Source organism: Malaclemys terrapin, chromosome 14 (assembly GCF_027887155.1).
Source record: "Malaclemys terrapin pileata isolate rMalTer1 chromosome 14, rMalTer1.hap1, whole genome shotgun sequence".
In the NCBI taxonomy this organism is placed as follows: Eukaryota; Metazoa; Chordata; order Testudines; family Emydidae; genus Malaclemys; species Malaclemys terrapin.
In genome coordinates, this window is record NC_071518.1 from 21,918,089 (window position 1) to 21,934,674 (window position 16,586).

The window sequence follows — 16,586 nt, forward strand, 5'->3', positions numbered from 1 at the left end:
TGATGCTGACTGTTTGCAACCATTGATCATTGATTTTATTCTAAATGGAAGCTTGCCAGAAGACTAGAAATTCTGGAATTTATTAGGATTTCTTTAAGAGGCACTTTAGCTCAACAGTTCTCATTACTGTCTTTACAATGTTACTTATTTTTCTTTTTATGTCATATGATTTGTAAAGGGTTAGTACTCCGAGAACAATATACGATTAAACCATTGTGCACGCTGGAGTTGCCAGCTTAGGGGAAAAAAGCATTCTTACGAGAGCTAAGTATGTATTTGAGTATTAAACAGCAACTAATGTCTGTTTCAGAGGCAAAAGTGCTATTTTGAAATTTGTAGACATAGATTTTGATTAAACTGCAGTTCAATTGCAGCTTTGATTAAATAAGGTCACTCTTAAATTAATAACTCTTAAATACATAAATAAAAAGGCTAAAACATCTTTATATTTTGACATTTGATACATAAACATCGTACTGTATGTACCAAATGCCAGAATATAATGAAAGTTTGTCCTGTTAAACTAATACTACTGATGGACAAAAATGTTTTCGACTCTAATAGCATTTCAATGTATTTATTTACAGTGACATTATTCTGAGCATGCCAACAAGGACTGGTTTAAAGCTTTATTACATATTAACATTTAACATGTTTGTGCGCTTATGTATAGATGATTAGTCTTCATTTGGTTAAAAAGAATCCATTTACGATTATACAGTAGGCTAAATGTTTTCAGTTCCTGATGTGTTTCCATTGGCACAAGACTAGTTCAAACAGGTACGTTAGCTTTTGGCTGAGATGTCTGACATTCAAGCTTTATTACAGAGCAATGTATCCAGGGAATGTGAATTATAGTTAGTATCAACCTTGGCCTACTAAAAGCATCATTCAGCCTAGTTGATTATGGAATTTACTCTGGGGTTTGGGCCTGAAGATCCATCTACTGAACTGATATTGTTTATTTGTGTAGTCACAAATATGTTGCAGCCGAGACAAAAGAAAAATCATAGAGGAAAATATGCTAGATGAAGAAGGATGACCAGAGAAATACATAAGAGTAAAGAGCCAGAAGTGAAGTTTATTGCCACTGTTTAGATAAAACTAATTCTGCCAAACCCTTTAATAAACCATCAAGTGCAGCACTTGAAATGTTTAAAAAAAAAAAAAACTTTCCAGAAAACGAACTGACCATCTTGGAAGCTGTAAACTGAGTTTCCAGTGTACGAGGGCTGATCATATCCCATTGAGCAGGATGCTTTTAATGTTTGTAGAATATGAACTGTCATAGTCTGCAATAACATAGTCTGTGTAGCATACTGCCTGAACTGTAACTGGGGTTATAGAAACATCAGAATATTCTCTGCTTGCCTCACCGCCATCCACTTTTCACAGGCAATATCCCCACATACCTCATATTTGTTAACAGGTGTGTTTCTGTGTCTGCACTGGTGATGCTGAGGTAATAAAAATGGCATATTTCCTTGTTATTGCTGGACAACTATGTTTACTTCTGTATAAACTGCTGACAGAAAGCCCATTTAAAGTTGTTCTACAATCAGTGATCTGTTATTTCTGGCAACATTTTAGACATTCTCATACAAGATCCTATACTTTGACTAAGTGGGAAATATTGAATATATACTCCATGATTGTTCATGCAGCCATGTTCTTGAGAGCACCATTTAAAGTTCACTGGTACTAGGAATGTCTAAAGCCACAAGGAAAGACACTATTTGCACCCATAGCTCATGTACTTTTGGAAGACAAATATTTAGAAGTATTTCATCAAATGCCCTGAAAGTTTAAAATTTGAACTATCATTTGAAAAATAGCCATACATTTGTCCTAAAAAACAATTGGGGCTTTACATTACAATTTTAATACTATGAGCTGAGGGGTGCAAACATTATCTACTATTTGTTTGTGAACTAGAGCATCCCATAAAAATGGGTAAAATATTGAGCTGTGAAATTTTTGTATGCATGCACATTGCAGCGACCCTCATTATTATTATTACAACAGCACCTGGAGTCTCCAGCTGAGATCAGGGCCACATTGTGCTACATTCTGTAAATACACATAATAGGGGACAGTTCCTGCACTGAAAAGTTTACAATCTCAATAGACCAGGCAGAGTAGAAACAGGGATGCAGAAAGATTAAATGACTTATCCATAGTCACACACTCTCTTGGGATAGAACTGAGGTCTCATAAGTGTCATTCTAGTGGCCTATCTAGTAGGCCACATTGTATCTCTAACATTGTCTTGCTCATGTATTTTATGTACCTCTAGACTTCTGCATTGGAGACCTGGGTTCATTTACTGATTTTTGGCTCTCCTGTCACCGAGTCTGTGTAGTGATATGGAGATGGGTCAGCATGTTAACCTCCACAGAAGAAGGGCAGCCGTGATCCCCTCCAGCTAACTGAGGAATAACATACATGCACTATGAAGAGAGTTTGAGACAATCTTCTATGGTATTATTTGTTACTATTTGATAGATGTTTACAGGGCTGTAGTAGGTGAAATGAGCTAGTGGCATCAGACTTGCTACTGAAAGCTATCTCAGCATAGAAGCCAAGAACTGTGGGCCTGATTCTCTGCCCATTGAGGTCAAAGTTTCCTTTGACTTTCAGTGTTGTGGGATCAAGCCCTGATTGACAAATGAACACTGAATTATCTCTTTGCATGCAGGCATGGTGCTTCTAAGGTAAGTCAGGGGCACAATATCAGGGTAGCGCAGGGATACTTGCACAGCCACAACTTGCCCTATACTTATTCTGGGCAAGACTGTCACTTTATGAACTGCCAACGAAAGGGGCTGCAAGATGTGGTTAGAGGAGCACTGGAGATTGTGATCCAGTCCCCTTGTTGCTCTGAGTAGGGAGTAAACTACATGGGTCTATACTAAGCAGGGCTGGCTCCAGGGTTTTGGCCGCCCCAAGCAGCCAAAACAAAAAACAAAACAAACAAAAAAAAAGCTGCGATCGTGGGCGGCAATTTGGCGGGAGGTCCTTCGCTCCCAGGCGGAGTGAGGGACTGTCCGCTGAATTGCCGCCGAATACCTGGACGTGCTGCCCCTCTCCGGAGTGGCCGCCCCAAGCACCTGCTTGAGAAGCTGGTGCCTGGAGCTGGCCCTGATACTAAGTGCAACAAACATTCTCTTATGCCACTGGGTGCAAGGCTCAGCCCACTCCTTACCGCCTCCTGCCCTGCCCACCCACTTGTGTGAGACTGCATCTCACCCATGATGTGAATGACAGTTGGGTGCACGACCATGCTAGCCAAGCCCCTGCCTGGTCCTAAATGAAGAAAAAAATTCAGCTTCCAGGGTTTATAATCTGGTACCTTTCACTTAAAACAAAATCATTTATTGCTATTTCTTTTATAAATGGCTTATGTATTATGACATAATTTAATTGAATACAGCAAAGTATTATAGTCAACATATCAGTTTTAGATTTCTAGTTTTCATAGTGCTAGTTCTATAAAAAATCTACAATCTCTATCCCTTCCACCTAATAACAATAAAATGCCTCCATTCACATTTACAATGTAAACTACGGCAAGCTCATGTTTGTAGTTTTCAAGCCCCCTGGAATTTCATGGCTCTACCACCTTCCGATAGAGCTGACCCTACTGAGGTTCATGTTCGACTATGAAGGCTAGCTACTTAGGGACAGTGCCAGTTATCAGGCAATAGCACAGCATTGAGGACAGGGGGAATTGGGAAGGGTGTGGGAAGATGAAGAAAGTTTGGTAGGAACAGAGTGAATTTCAGCAAAGCTAGGCTGGCCTGGAAAAAGAAAGAAAAACACCTAGATATGAAAGGATTGTTTGGATAGAAGAGACAGAAAATCAGCATTTAGACAGACCATGCAGGCGAAATGAAGAGGAATGATCTTTAGAACTTAAACAAGAGACATTCTCAAGAAACGTGTGTATTACAAAAAAATTCCAGGAAAGGTGAGGGAACGACAGATATTTTATAATGCAACTCATTTTCAAATCACAATATAAGCTACAGCATCAGGTTTTGTTTGCATTGAGAAGAAGTCTTGTTAAAAAAAAACAGCATTGCTTTTTAAGTTTAACACTTAAAATATAAATATCTGAAACTTTTGGGAAAGGGGGCAAAGTAATTATTTACTTATTTTAGTTTTAAAAATCTGCAAAGTAACTTAAAGTAACTTTGTATCAATAAATGCAATAATTTACAAATCAACAAAAATAGAACACGAGAACAGACGATCCCTGCTTATTAACTATCACACTTTTCCTATTTTTGCAACACTCAGTTAAAAAGTGACCAAAATATATAGTAAGTGTCCTATTTGTTTGTTTTCCCCATGCTGAACCTGAACTCAGCTAAATGAATACCTTGCCATAATGTAATGATTTCTGAACAGCACCCCTGTGAATAACCTTGTTCCGGAACCCCCACTTAAGGTACTGTGAAATATAAACTACCACCATAGAGTTGCCTGCCACAGTGCAACAGAAATACACAGACATTCTTAATCAATACACCAGAGGAAAAGATTAATTCATGATTATCTGTCATGTTCATGTACAATAAATGCAAATATTTATCAAGGATAAGCTCACAAATTCCATTCATAAAGGAATGAAAAATGCTCACAGAAATTTTTCAGGACTGTTTTGGACATAGCTGGGTCAAATTTTCAACGGGATCTTCCAAAATGTGTTGGCAGACTTTGCGAAAGCACCAGTTTGAAGAAACAAACCCCAACATTTGTATGGAGAAAGCAAGACACACATTTTTGTAAGCAAACAAGTCTTTCTCACAAGTACATAAATACTTCATATTCCGAATAGGCAATTGTGTTGATGAGTTTCCATTTAGATGTGAAAATACACGTTTTCATACACTGGCTTCACTTGTAAAAGCCCATTTTTGGAGACACAGTTTGTAATTTGGCCTAAAATCTAATAACTTTTTGTTGCATGCACTGGCTTTGTGTGTTTTAAATCATGAATCACTCCTTATCTGTAAACCAATCATATTTGCCAACTGGATTGCTTGTGAATTGTAATTAGCGGGCCTCAGATGAAGAGTAAACAAACATTCTAACAAACTACTATGACATAAAGGTTGATATTTCAGTTACTCAATCACTACTACTGTGAATATGGGAAATTTTGAATTAAATGCCTCTCTGAGATTTTAATGCTCTTAGTCAATAATGTTTTGATTAAAGCTACTAAAACGTTTTTTTTTTCTTTATAGCACATGAGTAGACCAACTAGAGGGAATTATAGTACTGTGGAAAAGATTTGTTACAATGATACAGACCCAGGCAATGTTAAGAACTGGACCGTACCATTGTGGACAAAGGAAAAGAGTGGATTATTTACCAATGGCTGCTGAAAACATAGCACAATTCAGAATAGTCATTATGATAAGCCTGAACACACTACAGTGCTCCATAGGATTAGGCTTCTGATGATAAGATCATGACTTATACCAGTGACAAAACCACAGTGCTCTCATCTTAATGTTTCAGGTGACACTTACAAACATCCAGGTATTTCAGCAGACATATTAACAATGTATTGGGTGGTGCAGTGGGTTGACTGAGAGTCTTTTCATTTCAAAAGACTTGGGTTTGAAATCTGGCTGAGATCACAAGTGAACTGTTGGAGGTCTGCAACTAGTCTTTGTTCCTAGTCATTTTCAGCCACAAACATTCATGCCTTACCCTGGGTCATTCAGTGTGCTGTACCACTTCTTATTTTAACAGGACCAGAACTTGGGTGATAATCAATTCTGTATATCTCAATGGGTGTTAGTATGAAAGCTGTATATAGAAAATTGTATAGCTGCTATACTTGACTGTAGCTGGTAGTATCCTTTACTTACAATTTACACTAAATTTGAAAAATGTGACCGCATGCGTGCGCACACATGCACACACACACACCTTTATTGGTCAAAATATCTGGAAAATATGTCTTGTAAAGTGAGTGTATTAAGAAATAGAAGCTTACTACAAGTGTCCCAGCTGACATCTCTTCAGGTTGAAAAGAAGACATTTTCAAGGTAAAAGTGACCTGAGAAGCAAGTTTTTAGATGTTCATATATCAGACAGTGTTGCTGTTCATACTCTTTAAACCATGACATGCAACTGTCCTAATCTTATCTGTACTCTTAAGAGAGTGGAATGGCCAAAACATGATAAACCAAATACATGATAAACCAAACTTGTTACATTTGCAAAGCAAGTCCGTTACTTGGATTTAAAAATAGAGGTATGACTGTTTCTCATCTTAATGGTGTCCAGCCTCCTTAACCTTGCATCACGCCACTTTCCAGACCCTTAATGTTTGTTTTCACAGATGAAAATAAGGCCTCTAGCGATTAGACTCACGATGGGTCAGAAAACGGGCTCCAATAACAGATGGGCTCATTCCTAAAATATTAAACAAAACTAAAAATTATCTGATCTGCAAATGGAATTACGTGGCTAGACTGAAATCTGGGCTGGAGTGAGGAAGGCAGTGAAAAGAGCATATTTATTCAGTGAAGGGAACAGCAAACTGATAAAAAGATAGGTGTGTCCTTGACACATTCTTTGGAAATCTTTTCTTCTTTCACCTCCACAGCTGCACCAAGGAAAGTGCAAAATCCTTCACATCTGGGCTAGTTTTCTAGAGAGGGACATTTCTTCCAACCCTCATTTCACTCTAGTGCAACTCTATGCAGATCACCACCAAACTGTCATTGTTATGCTGATGACTTGCAGATCTACCTCTCCTCTCCTGACTTGTCTACTTTTATCCTTCTGGCAGCTCCTCATGGATGTCCAGCTGTTGAATTAAGCTCATCATGGTCAAAACAGAGCTTTCTCCCATCCTCTTTTCCAGTCACTGGACAGAACATCATCTTCCCTGTCACTCATAACCTAAGAATATTTTGTGTCTCAGATCTCTCTTTAAATCCTCACAAACAGGTTGTGTCTAAAACTTGCTGTTTCTAAAATCTCGCCCTTCCTTTCTGTCCACACAGCTAAACCGCTTTGCCAGGCCCTCATAATTTTGTGTCTCATGAGCTGCAATCACCTTCAGTCGTGCCAAATCCTATTTTACCCCACTTGTGTCTAGTCAAAATGTTGCAGCAAAAGATCATTTTCCTGGCTCCTCACTTCAACCACCTCACCTCTCACATGACATCCCTCCTTGGACTTCCCCTTTCTACCACTTCAAAAACAAATGACTTTTCTTCTCATTTAAGGCTCCTTGTGGCCCATTCCCACCCTACATATCCTCTCTGATACACCATCTACATGTTAAGCCTTCCCATAGCTCTACAAATTATGCCAGTTTTGATTGCCCATTTAAAAAATTCCAACAAGCATCTTTGCACTTTCTCCCATGCTGGCCTTCACCCATGGGAGGTGCTCCCCATAAAATTCTGCATGCCACCACATTACCCCCCTTCACATTCCTCTTTAAAACTCTCCTTCACCATGGTGTCTGCACAAATCTCAACAGTGGTTAGGCAGCCGGTGTGCTGTGATCACTGCTTTTTGTGCAAAGCACAAACCATTTATTTCCCTGTTCTCCTGTCCGTCTGCTGCATCCACCTGTTGTCTCTTGTCTTATACTTAGATTGTAAATGCTTTGGGGAAGGGACTGTATCTGTTATATATAATATTTGTTATAAGTATCTAGTATTATGGGCCCCTGGTCTGTAGGCACTATTGTTATAATAATAATAATTAATTAATAATTAATGAATAATAATAAAAATAACGGAATAATGAAAGTGGTTTCTCAGCTCCCAGCCAAGGCCTGCTCCCAATACCCATTAAAGTCAATGAAAATACTCCCATTGATGTCAATACTCATTGGAGCAGGCTCCAAGCTAGCAGCCACAAGGCCGCCTGTCTGTGGTGGAGAAGGGGTGGGGGAAAACTCCTTCCCCCACCAGCAGCCTCACAGCTCCTGTACACCTTCAGATGGGCTCAGCTGATCACATACCTCAGTGAGTTTCAAACCAGCCAGCAGTGTGTAGTCAAAGCCTAGAGAGCGCCTTGCCTGTTCCCTCCATAAAAGCCTAATGTGGTGGGCGGGGAAAGGGTTTTTAAGGTTAAACATGGTGTGCAAGATCCTGCATGCTATTGGCAGGTTCTGAATATAGAGCCAGGGCATCTTGCCCTGTGAGATCACACCAATGCAAGGGAATTCTCCGGTGGCACAGGGCTGGCAGAGGTACTCCCCTGCCTGCTACACGTATAGGGAACATGACCAGAGAACAGGGAGCATGCCAGGAATGTCCCTCCCTTGCCTTTGAGTTCAACCCTTTGAGACCAATATCATCCAGTGTGAGAGCAGTCCTCTTCCCCTCCAGCTTGTGCTGTACCTAACTGGATCCCAGGATCTAGTCAGCTGAGGTTCTATGCAACCAGGAACCAGATCTGGAAAGGCCAAGTGATATCCACCAGGAGATCAATACATACTGACGCTGCATAGTTGGTTATAAATGCAGACAGGAGGAATGACACCAAAGAAGAGGACCAGCTGTGTGCTGAAGGCATGGCACAAGATACCTGATGATACAAAGCCCAGCAAATGGGAACCAGTAATCTGTACAAGGAGGTAGTAAAAAAAAAAAAAAAAAAAAAGGAGACGTTGTACTTAAGAGATATCTTGTTTCATACACATTTCGCCAAATTTGTAGAAACTCATGGTTTAGCCTATTTGTCTATGCAAAAGTTTTGCATCTTCATATAGGGTGACCAGATTTTATAGGGACCGTCCAGATTTTCAGGTCTTTTTCTTATATAGGCTCTATTACCCTCAACCCCCATCCTGATATTTCACATTTGCTGTCTGGTCACCCTATCTTCATACCAGAAAGCTGTGCTCATTGGTTCAAACATTGGATCAGATTCATGACCACTCATGAAATTCTCAGCTTTCACTCAGGAATACTTACAAAACAAATATCAGTGGCTTTGCCCAGCTCTCCTTAAAGGAAGGAGCTGCAAAATAACGCAAGAAAAAGGGACAACAATATTCATGAGGGAGTCTATTAAGTATGCAAAAGAAAATGCTATAAATATTTTGGTTGAAACACCAAAGACGTTAAAAATAAAAGTTCAATGGAAATAAAGGCAGTCAGATGGTTATTATATGTTGCTATAAAATTCAAGAGCTGTTAGAAAAGGGAGATCAGGATTTGGTTTAAAAATGACAGGGCTGTATGAATGTAATATTTATGATTGATATAAATGTTAATTGTTCTGCTATTTATTGGGATGACAGTTATTAGGAAATGAAGTAGTGACAAGTGATTGTCATGAGGCTTGAGGCCAGGGGGCATTTTAGCTATAACCCCCGCTGCCCCCAATTTTTTTTTGTATGCTTCTCAGAGGCTTATTTGAATGATCTTATACCTTGAATACTTAAATCTGGCTGAAAACCTTTCTTGGAGAATTCTGGTCCTTTCCCCTTCTGGTGAGATGAGAAATACCCTGTTACTGAAATGCTTTACCCTCCACTATCTTTCAGAGTTTATGCAGCCTAGGATAGGCAAGAAGTACCCTCCAGACATTATTTGCATACATAATTGTCCCAGATGATAGATTTACAGACACAATTCATTAGGATAATACACGTCAGTCAAACCAGCATCTTCCTTCGAAGTTAGCAACTTTGGTGCTGTTTCCTCTAGCACTTCAGGTCTGATTTTTAAGGGATCTTTACCCAGTCTTCACTTATGTGTACACAATTTTGCATCACCAGTAAAGGATGGGCTCCGTTCTTTGCAGGCAGAAATGCTAGTATTTAACCAGCTAATTACTTGATTTCTGTGCACAATCAGGCCATAGAGGACTAAATTTAAAAAGTGTCCACTGAATTTGGGTGCCTACATTTTCTGTGGCCAAAAATCAGTCCTGGGTACCCAAATGGAAGCAGTAGGTGTTCAGCAAATCTAAAAATAAGGCCATAGATGCTTGAGGTGGGCCCATCACAACCCAGTCTTGTTGCTCTATACATCTTTCTGCTGCATGTAGAAATCAAATAGTTTAGCAAAATAAAAAGTGCTGACGAAATGATATATATTATGCGCCATTCTTATTTCTTCTTCTTTTAATCTTTATTTAGCAACTTCTACATTAAAAGGCAAGCGATTAGAACACCACACCCATTTAATCCCTTGGCACTGGTCAAATGGAGGTGAACTTTTTTGCAAATCCTGTCCCAGTTATGCAGCAGTCATTGCCATTCATTATCATTAGCTAAACCAGTTCCCTGGGGGATGCTCCAGTGAAGTGTTTGTCCTAGTTAAGCATTGACTAAGTGGAGTGTGTTGTATAGTGAAGGTTGTATATAAAGTCTCAGGACAGGTAAATGTGGCAGGGCACATTTGTGTGGTTATTTACCTTAAAATATTAGGGTGATGTATAATTGTAAAAGCTGATATTGTTGAAAAATTATTGGAAAAGGTTGTAGTAGGAAAGCCACCACTGTTCCGCTAAGGACTGAGGGCTGGCACTGCCAAAGATCAGCTCTCAAACAAGATTCAAGCAGCATTCTATTCTCAGCTCTCTTTAGGGGTTGGCGTCTTAGCGGAAAATGATGTCAAGACAGGCTATGGTGCAACACTTTTGATTTCATGTTCCCAATGTTTATATTTGGGAGCTGTATATAATCAACTCTACCATAAAGCATTAAGGAAAAATGGGTAAGAATCACGGACACAGCACTGTCAGCAAAGGTCTGAGGGTTGGAAGGAAATGGGGCGCAAGAGGAGCTGCTGGGATAGGGGAAAAAGGATACAGCAGCTTGTACCCTAATGGCTGAAGGAAAAGGAACCGGATTCGTTCAGAGGCACTGGGGGAAAGGAAAGATGGGATTGAGAAGGACAGGGAACAGATCTAGTTGTGTTGGAAATAGGAGACCTTACCTGAAGGTCCATTAAACTTCAGGTAAGCATGCAAGCTTTAGAGGGCTTATCTCAAATACATTTCTGCACCTTTTAAATGTTGTTTGCCCACCACTTTCACATAGGCTCGCCCTCTCCACCTCTCCAGTCTCTGAATTCTTTCTCTAGAATCCCTCCATTCGCTTCCCTCTCTTTCGCCATTCTCTAGCCCCTTTCCATTTTCTCTCTTTCCCTTCCCTCATTCTGCTCTTTGCCTTCCCCTACTTCCTTCTTCTTTCCATACACCATTTATTTCCCCCCATCCTCTTTGTGGGACATAATGCTTGGAAAGTGCTTTGAGTTCCTGCTTTGGAAGAAGTGCAGAGTGTTACTATTAAACCCACATGGAAATGGAGGTTGGTAGCTTTCAGCAGCTGAGCTGTAGAACAGGTCTGGTGTACTGTGCATGTCATGCAGTCAGGTCAACTCTTGCTATTTGACGGCTTGAATTTTAATATCAAACTTTGCACCACAGTTCTGATTTTATTTTATTTTTCTCTGTGCCACGATGATCAAGTTAGTCTAACTGTAGCTAATAATTATGAATGGGAAGAACCAACCCAGAATGGAGAGCCAATGATCCAGAGAACTTCTGTTCATTGCATAACCTCCAAATTGTTAACAAATTTCTCTTTGATAACAGCGTGTTTTCTTTCACATAGGTAAGATGACATAACATAACCCCTGGCGTTTGGGGCGAACATTTTTTCTTCAGATGGATTAGTTCAGGTAAGCAGATCTCATTCAAATATTTAACAGATTGCTCATAAATCAGACATTCATAGGAAGCTGGTAATTCTGAAGTGATCATAATACTTCACAAATGCAGATACTTCAGAGGGTACATAACTCACTAAAAACTGGTAGGTTATGGAAAAGGTTTCATTGATGTCTGTGCCTAACCATCAAAAGATGAACAATGAGTCTGTAGGTTTCATCAAATACTCCTCTTTAAAAGTATTTGGCATCTTTTAGATTATTGCTTACATTATCTTTTTGTTACAATTGATTGTGAGTCAACAAAATTTTCTCAACAAAACATTTTAATAATAAAATAATTACAACAGTACATTTCTGTAATCAATGCATTTTTTTCAGTGTATCCTTTAATTCCAGTATTCATTCTTCATCTTGGAGCAGACACTAGCCAGGTATTTTCTATTTGACCACAGTAATGGACTTGGCTCAGATTACTTGAATTTGCACCTATAAATCATGGCAATTTTTTTAAAGATTAAAAATAGTTTAGTTGAATAATTCCCCAGCATATTTTTTCTTGACTCTGTAGTTCCTGGTTTGGATTAGGACTAGTAAGAGAAGCTCCAAATATTGTGAGATAGTCTATTCCAGCAGGGTTTTCCACACGGTTTAGGAGCTCCAAGACATAGCTGATGTAGCTTGAATAATGTTTGAATAACAGGTAAAACCCCCTTTTGGGGCACCCTGATCCCCCAGGATAGTGGAGCCCTGACTCCACTCTCCTCAGGAACTTGCTGAGTCCCCCTTTAGCTGCTTGGTGCCTCCACCTAGCGCTGGGTGCATAAACCCAACCCCTGTTACCTTTATGATATTCTATTCACAACTAAAAGCCCACAAACTAAATCTCTAAAATGAGAAGCCCTCCCCCACAAGTTTTGTCTGGGTGATGGGGCTGGAGCATAATGTCAAGGCCTGGTTTCCTTCCTGGGAGGCCAAAAGCTCTGCCTTCCAGCTAGTTGGAGTCCTTGGCAGACTCGATCCCCAGCCATCCCCGAGCTTCTGGTGGTGGGAAAGCCTATGGGGCTCAGCTGGTTTTTTTTCCACACTGGCTCGGTGTCCGTGTTGTGGAGCTGTGGGTGTGGGTTGGTGTTTGACAGAGAATCAAAATGGCCACCTCCCCTTCTACTGCAGAGAGTGACTCTTAGGCTGGGTCTCCAGCAGTTTGATTCCCTGCAACCAGGTCTCTCCTTGGCCACATAGTCCCTGCCAGGCTCAGTTTATAGGGCCCAGCCATGTGTAGGCTCTCAGGGGTCACCAGGCATGCTAGTGAGGGTCCTAACCCAGCCCCTATAGGCTGTGTGTGTTGTTGGATATAGTGTGAGGGTGCTGGGCAGTGTTGGTGGCCTCTGGCATTCAGGTGGTCAGACTAAATGATATGATCTTTTGGCTTTAAACTCTATGACTCTATGTGTGTCCCTCCAGCACAGGTCAAGCTGGCATTCTCAGATGCAATCCCAGTTTCTGCCTACATGCTGATCTCTGAGGGAGCTGCTTCTCTGAAGCCCCTAAGCTGGAAAGGGGACTATATAAGTATTTGAACTTTTGGCTGCTTAACCAAAGGAAATCTTTGACCCTTGTGAAGTTCACCAATCACTAATGAACAGCAGCCTCAAATGGTCCAAGCTAGACCTAGATAGACAGTTCACAAGCATTTTTACAGTGTATCTAGCCCTTTTCTTCTGTTGCGAATTGTCTCTGAACAGACCATGACTTGTTAGCTACATGCAACTGTTCAAATATATTTTGCGAAAAAATTTCTGCAGGTTTCATGTCAATTGCTTTCTGTGATGTGTTCCCTTGTTATATGAATGTAGGTGAAATTCAGCCCTGTGCAACGAGACAGCACAAGGCCTGGGTGCTCCTTAAATCACTCTCAAGCCCTCAAAATAGGCTCTAAGTAGGACTAACATGGTGCATAGGCCTGTTGCTAACCCTATGCCCAGAGGTGAATTTAATCATGTGGTAATGTCTTTCTTCCTTAATTGGGGACCTAACCTTTAATAAACTAATCGTACTTCCTGCTGAAATGGATTGTGTTTAGTCATGATACAAATTGCAGTTTATGATTAAACAAATCTTGCTAACATGATTGTTTACAAAACGTAAACAGAGATGTGAGCACAGCTGAAGTTAAATTCCATCTCAAACTTACTGAACTGTTCATAACTGATTTCCCCTATATTTGCTCATCTTTAGTCTAAACCAGTAGAACTAAAGAATTCTAACCTGCAGTAGGGAATAGGTAGCCATACATGCTTACAGTAGGCATTGGTTCCCTCTCCTGGTTTTTTCCATCACTCTAACCTTATGTCTCCTGCTAAAATGACTAGAAACCTCCATTATGTTGTCTGAGCAGTGGTATTTTGAAATAATCCAGATATGCAGGTGCAACTAATGAGGACAATAACATGTGAGAAGCAAACTTCAGAGCATTTAGGGATTTAAAAAATACTATAGAATTAACCTGTCCAGGCTTTGACAGATGAAATCTGAAGACAAATGATTTGTTTGTCTTTGGAGCAAATGCATTTTTTTTAAAGAAAATCTAAATATAATGCATGAGGAAGAGTTGTACTAATCTGAGAAGAGGGTAAACTGATCTGATCTTGATTGTAAGTGCTTTATGCTGCTACTTTGAAACAAACAAACAAACAAGTTAATATGAGAGCAGGGAATGTCTTCTAGCAGCTTAGCCCATGGGGAGAAAAATGTAACAAACAGAGCTGGGGAATGTTTGAATTGTCTTGGTTGTGCAAGATTTATGGGCTTTGTGGGGAACAGAGGGCCACATTATGTTTCTACCTACTCTTGCTGTCTGAAGAGCTGGGGGAGGGAACGCAGCTAGAAGCAGCCTTCCCCAAATGTTTCCTCGAGCAGTGGCTAAAGTCAAAAGCCATTTTGTTTGTCTCTTGTTTGACTAAGCAATCAGGTCATGCTGAATCTGTGACATTCCACTACAGCAGAAGTCTTTGTAAAAAATGTGTTGTGAGATTGCTAAAATGTGCTCATCCCACAATCTCCGAATGCTGCTACGACAGAAAAAGTATAACAATGCATGTAAATTACTGACAAATGTCAGCCTTACTGGGGGGTGGGACGTGGAAAGCTGTACATTTCCCACAACCACTCCCTCAGGCAAAAGATTGAGCAAATACAGTAGATGTGGTGCAATAAACCAAGATTATGGCACTTCACTTCCCAAGTGTGGCCTTAGGCACAGACTAAGTAGGCAGTTACCCAGACACTATATTTAAAGGGACACTAGAATAACATGGGCAGCCATGGTCACTCACCAGTACCCCAGTTCTGAACGTCTCTTCTGTGGCTGCAGCACTTCAATACCATCTGTGGCACCTTAGAGACTAACAAATTTATTTGAGCATAAGCTTTCGTGGGTTACAGCCTACTTCATGTAGCCTACGAAAGTTTACGCTCAAATAAATTCGTTAGTCTCTAAGGTGCCACAAGTACTCCTGTTCTTTTTGCGGATACAGACTAACACAGCTGCTACTCTGAAACCTGTCAATACCATCTGTATTCCACCCTGGGTTTCGCTGCAGTTTCTGCATATGAACTGGATATCTTTGTGTCTTAGATCTTGTCTACACTGGGATTTTAGCCAATGGTGTAGTGTACCAGAGCCAACCATTTGTATAGATCAGTGCTGCTTATTTCAGTTTCAAATCAATGCACATCATGCTGCACTGCTGTAAACCATGTCTACACTAGGGGTTTGTCCCAGTGCAACTACAATGGTGGCTAAAACAGGGAAATTTTAAGATGAAAGGACTACAAGCCTGGCCCTGAGGGCAAGTTAGATAGTAGAAGCCGCCTGACAGAAATTGCTGGAGCCCTAATTGAAGCACAAACATCTTTAATAGCAGCAAAAGGTAAACAAAAATACTAACCAACTAAATGTGCTTGTGTACAAAGGATCACTTTTTCCGGATGTGAAAGTCCCTCTGAGAAATAATTTGAATAGGAGGTACACTGGCTAGCTGTAAATTGTGTATTTAGTTATTGCTGTTTACATCATGACTCAAAGTTGAGAAAGAGATCTTAATATGAGAACATTTAGTCCTCAACACTGTTATCATTTTGCTTTCAAATAAATGGTCCTAATCTCAGATATGTGCACACAGAAGTTTTTGGGTGCTTTTCAATATGAAATGCATTGAATCTCCAAAGTCCAAACAACGTTGCTGTTCAGTACTACCTGAATCTCATTAAACCCACGCTGTTAAAATAAATACAAAGTACATGGTTTGAAAATAACCAAACTAATCAGGGAAAACATAAATAATCCCCCCCCCCTTACTGCTGTTTTCCTCAGTCTATTCTCCCATAATGCTTCAGTGATAGCTGACAGTTGGATACAGCACAAGACCCTGCTGGACAACTGTCAGGTTTGCTGAAGGATATTAAAGAGAACTTGATCATGTGTCAGCTCTCTTCAAAATACACTCACAATAGGAAAGTGATATATCTGTCAAAGCAAGGACTTCAGCATTTGGCAGAACAGGCCATTTCCACAAACAAAACTGTCCAATTACATTAGAGGGCATGAACTTCAGGTGTGTATGCCAGGGACAGAAAGATCTGTAGCCACACATCACAGAGACTGTCTCCTTAAACCATATGGTTGAATGCAGGCTGAATCTCAAACATAGTTTCTTTATTCTTCACAGATTAAGAGTTAATTTAGAACTATCAGAAACATAAATCACAGCTTTGAACTTCTACATTAACTTTTTTTGACTTGAGTCAAGGCTGCCAAGAATTCATTTTGGGAGAGAGTGGAAAATTTATGGGGTTTGATTAGATGATTAAGGACCAAACTATGGCACAGTTAATGCTTGTTTTGTTTTT

The 16,586-nt window shown here is 40.1% G+C and overlaps 1 long non-coding RNA gene across 1 annotated transcript in view; it reads left to right on the forward strand.

Moving 5' to 3' along the window:
- LOC128849041 (uncharacterized) overlaps positions 1 to 11,678 on the forward strand; it is an 87,384-nt gene extending 75,706 nt beyond the window's left edge. Inside the window, exon 4 of the long non-coding RNA XR_008447153.1 lies at positions 11,621 to 11,678. This is a non-coding gene — a long non-coding RNA (uncharacterized LOC128849041). The remainder of the gene's footprint in view (positions 1 to 11,620) is intronic.
- The last annotated feature ends 4,908 nt before the right edge of the window (positions 11,679 to 16,586 follow it).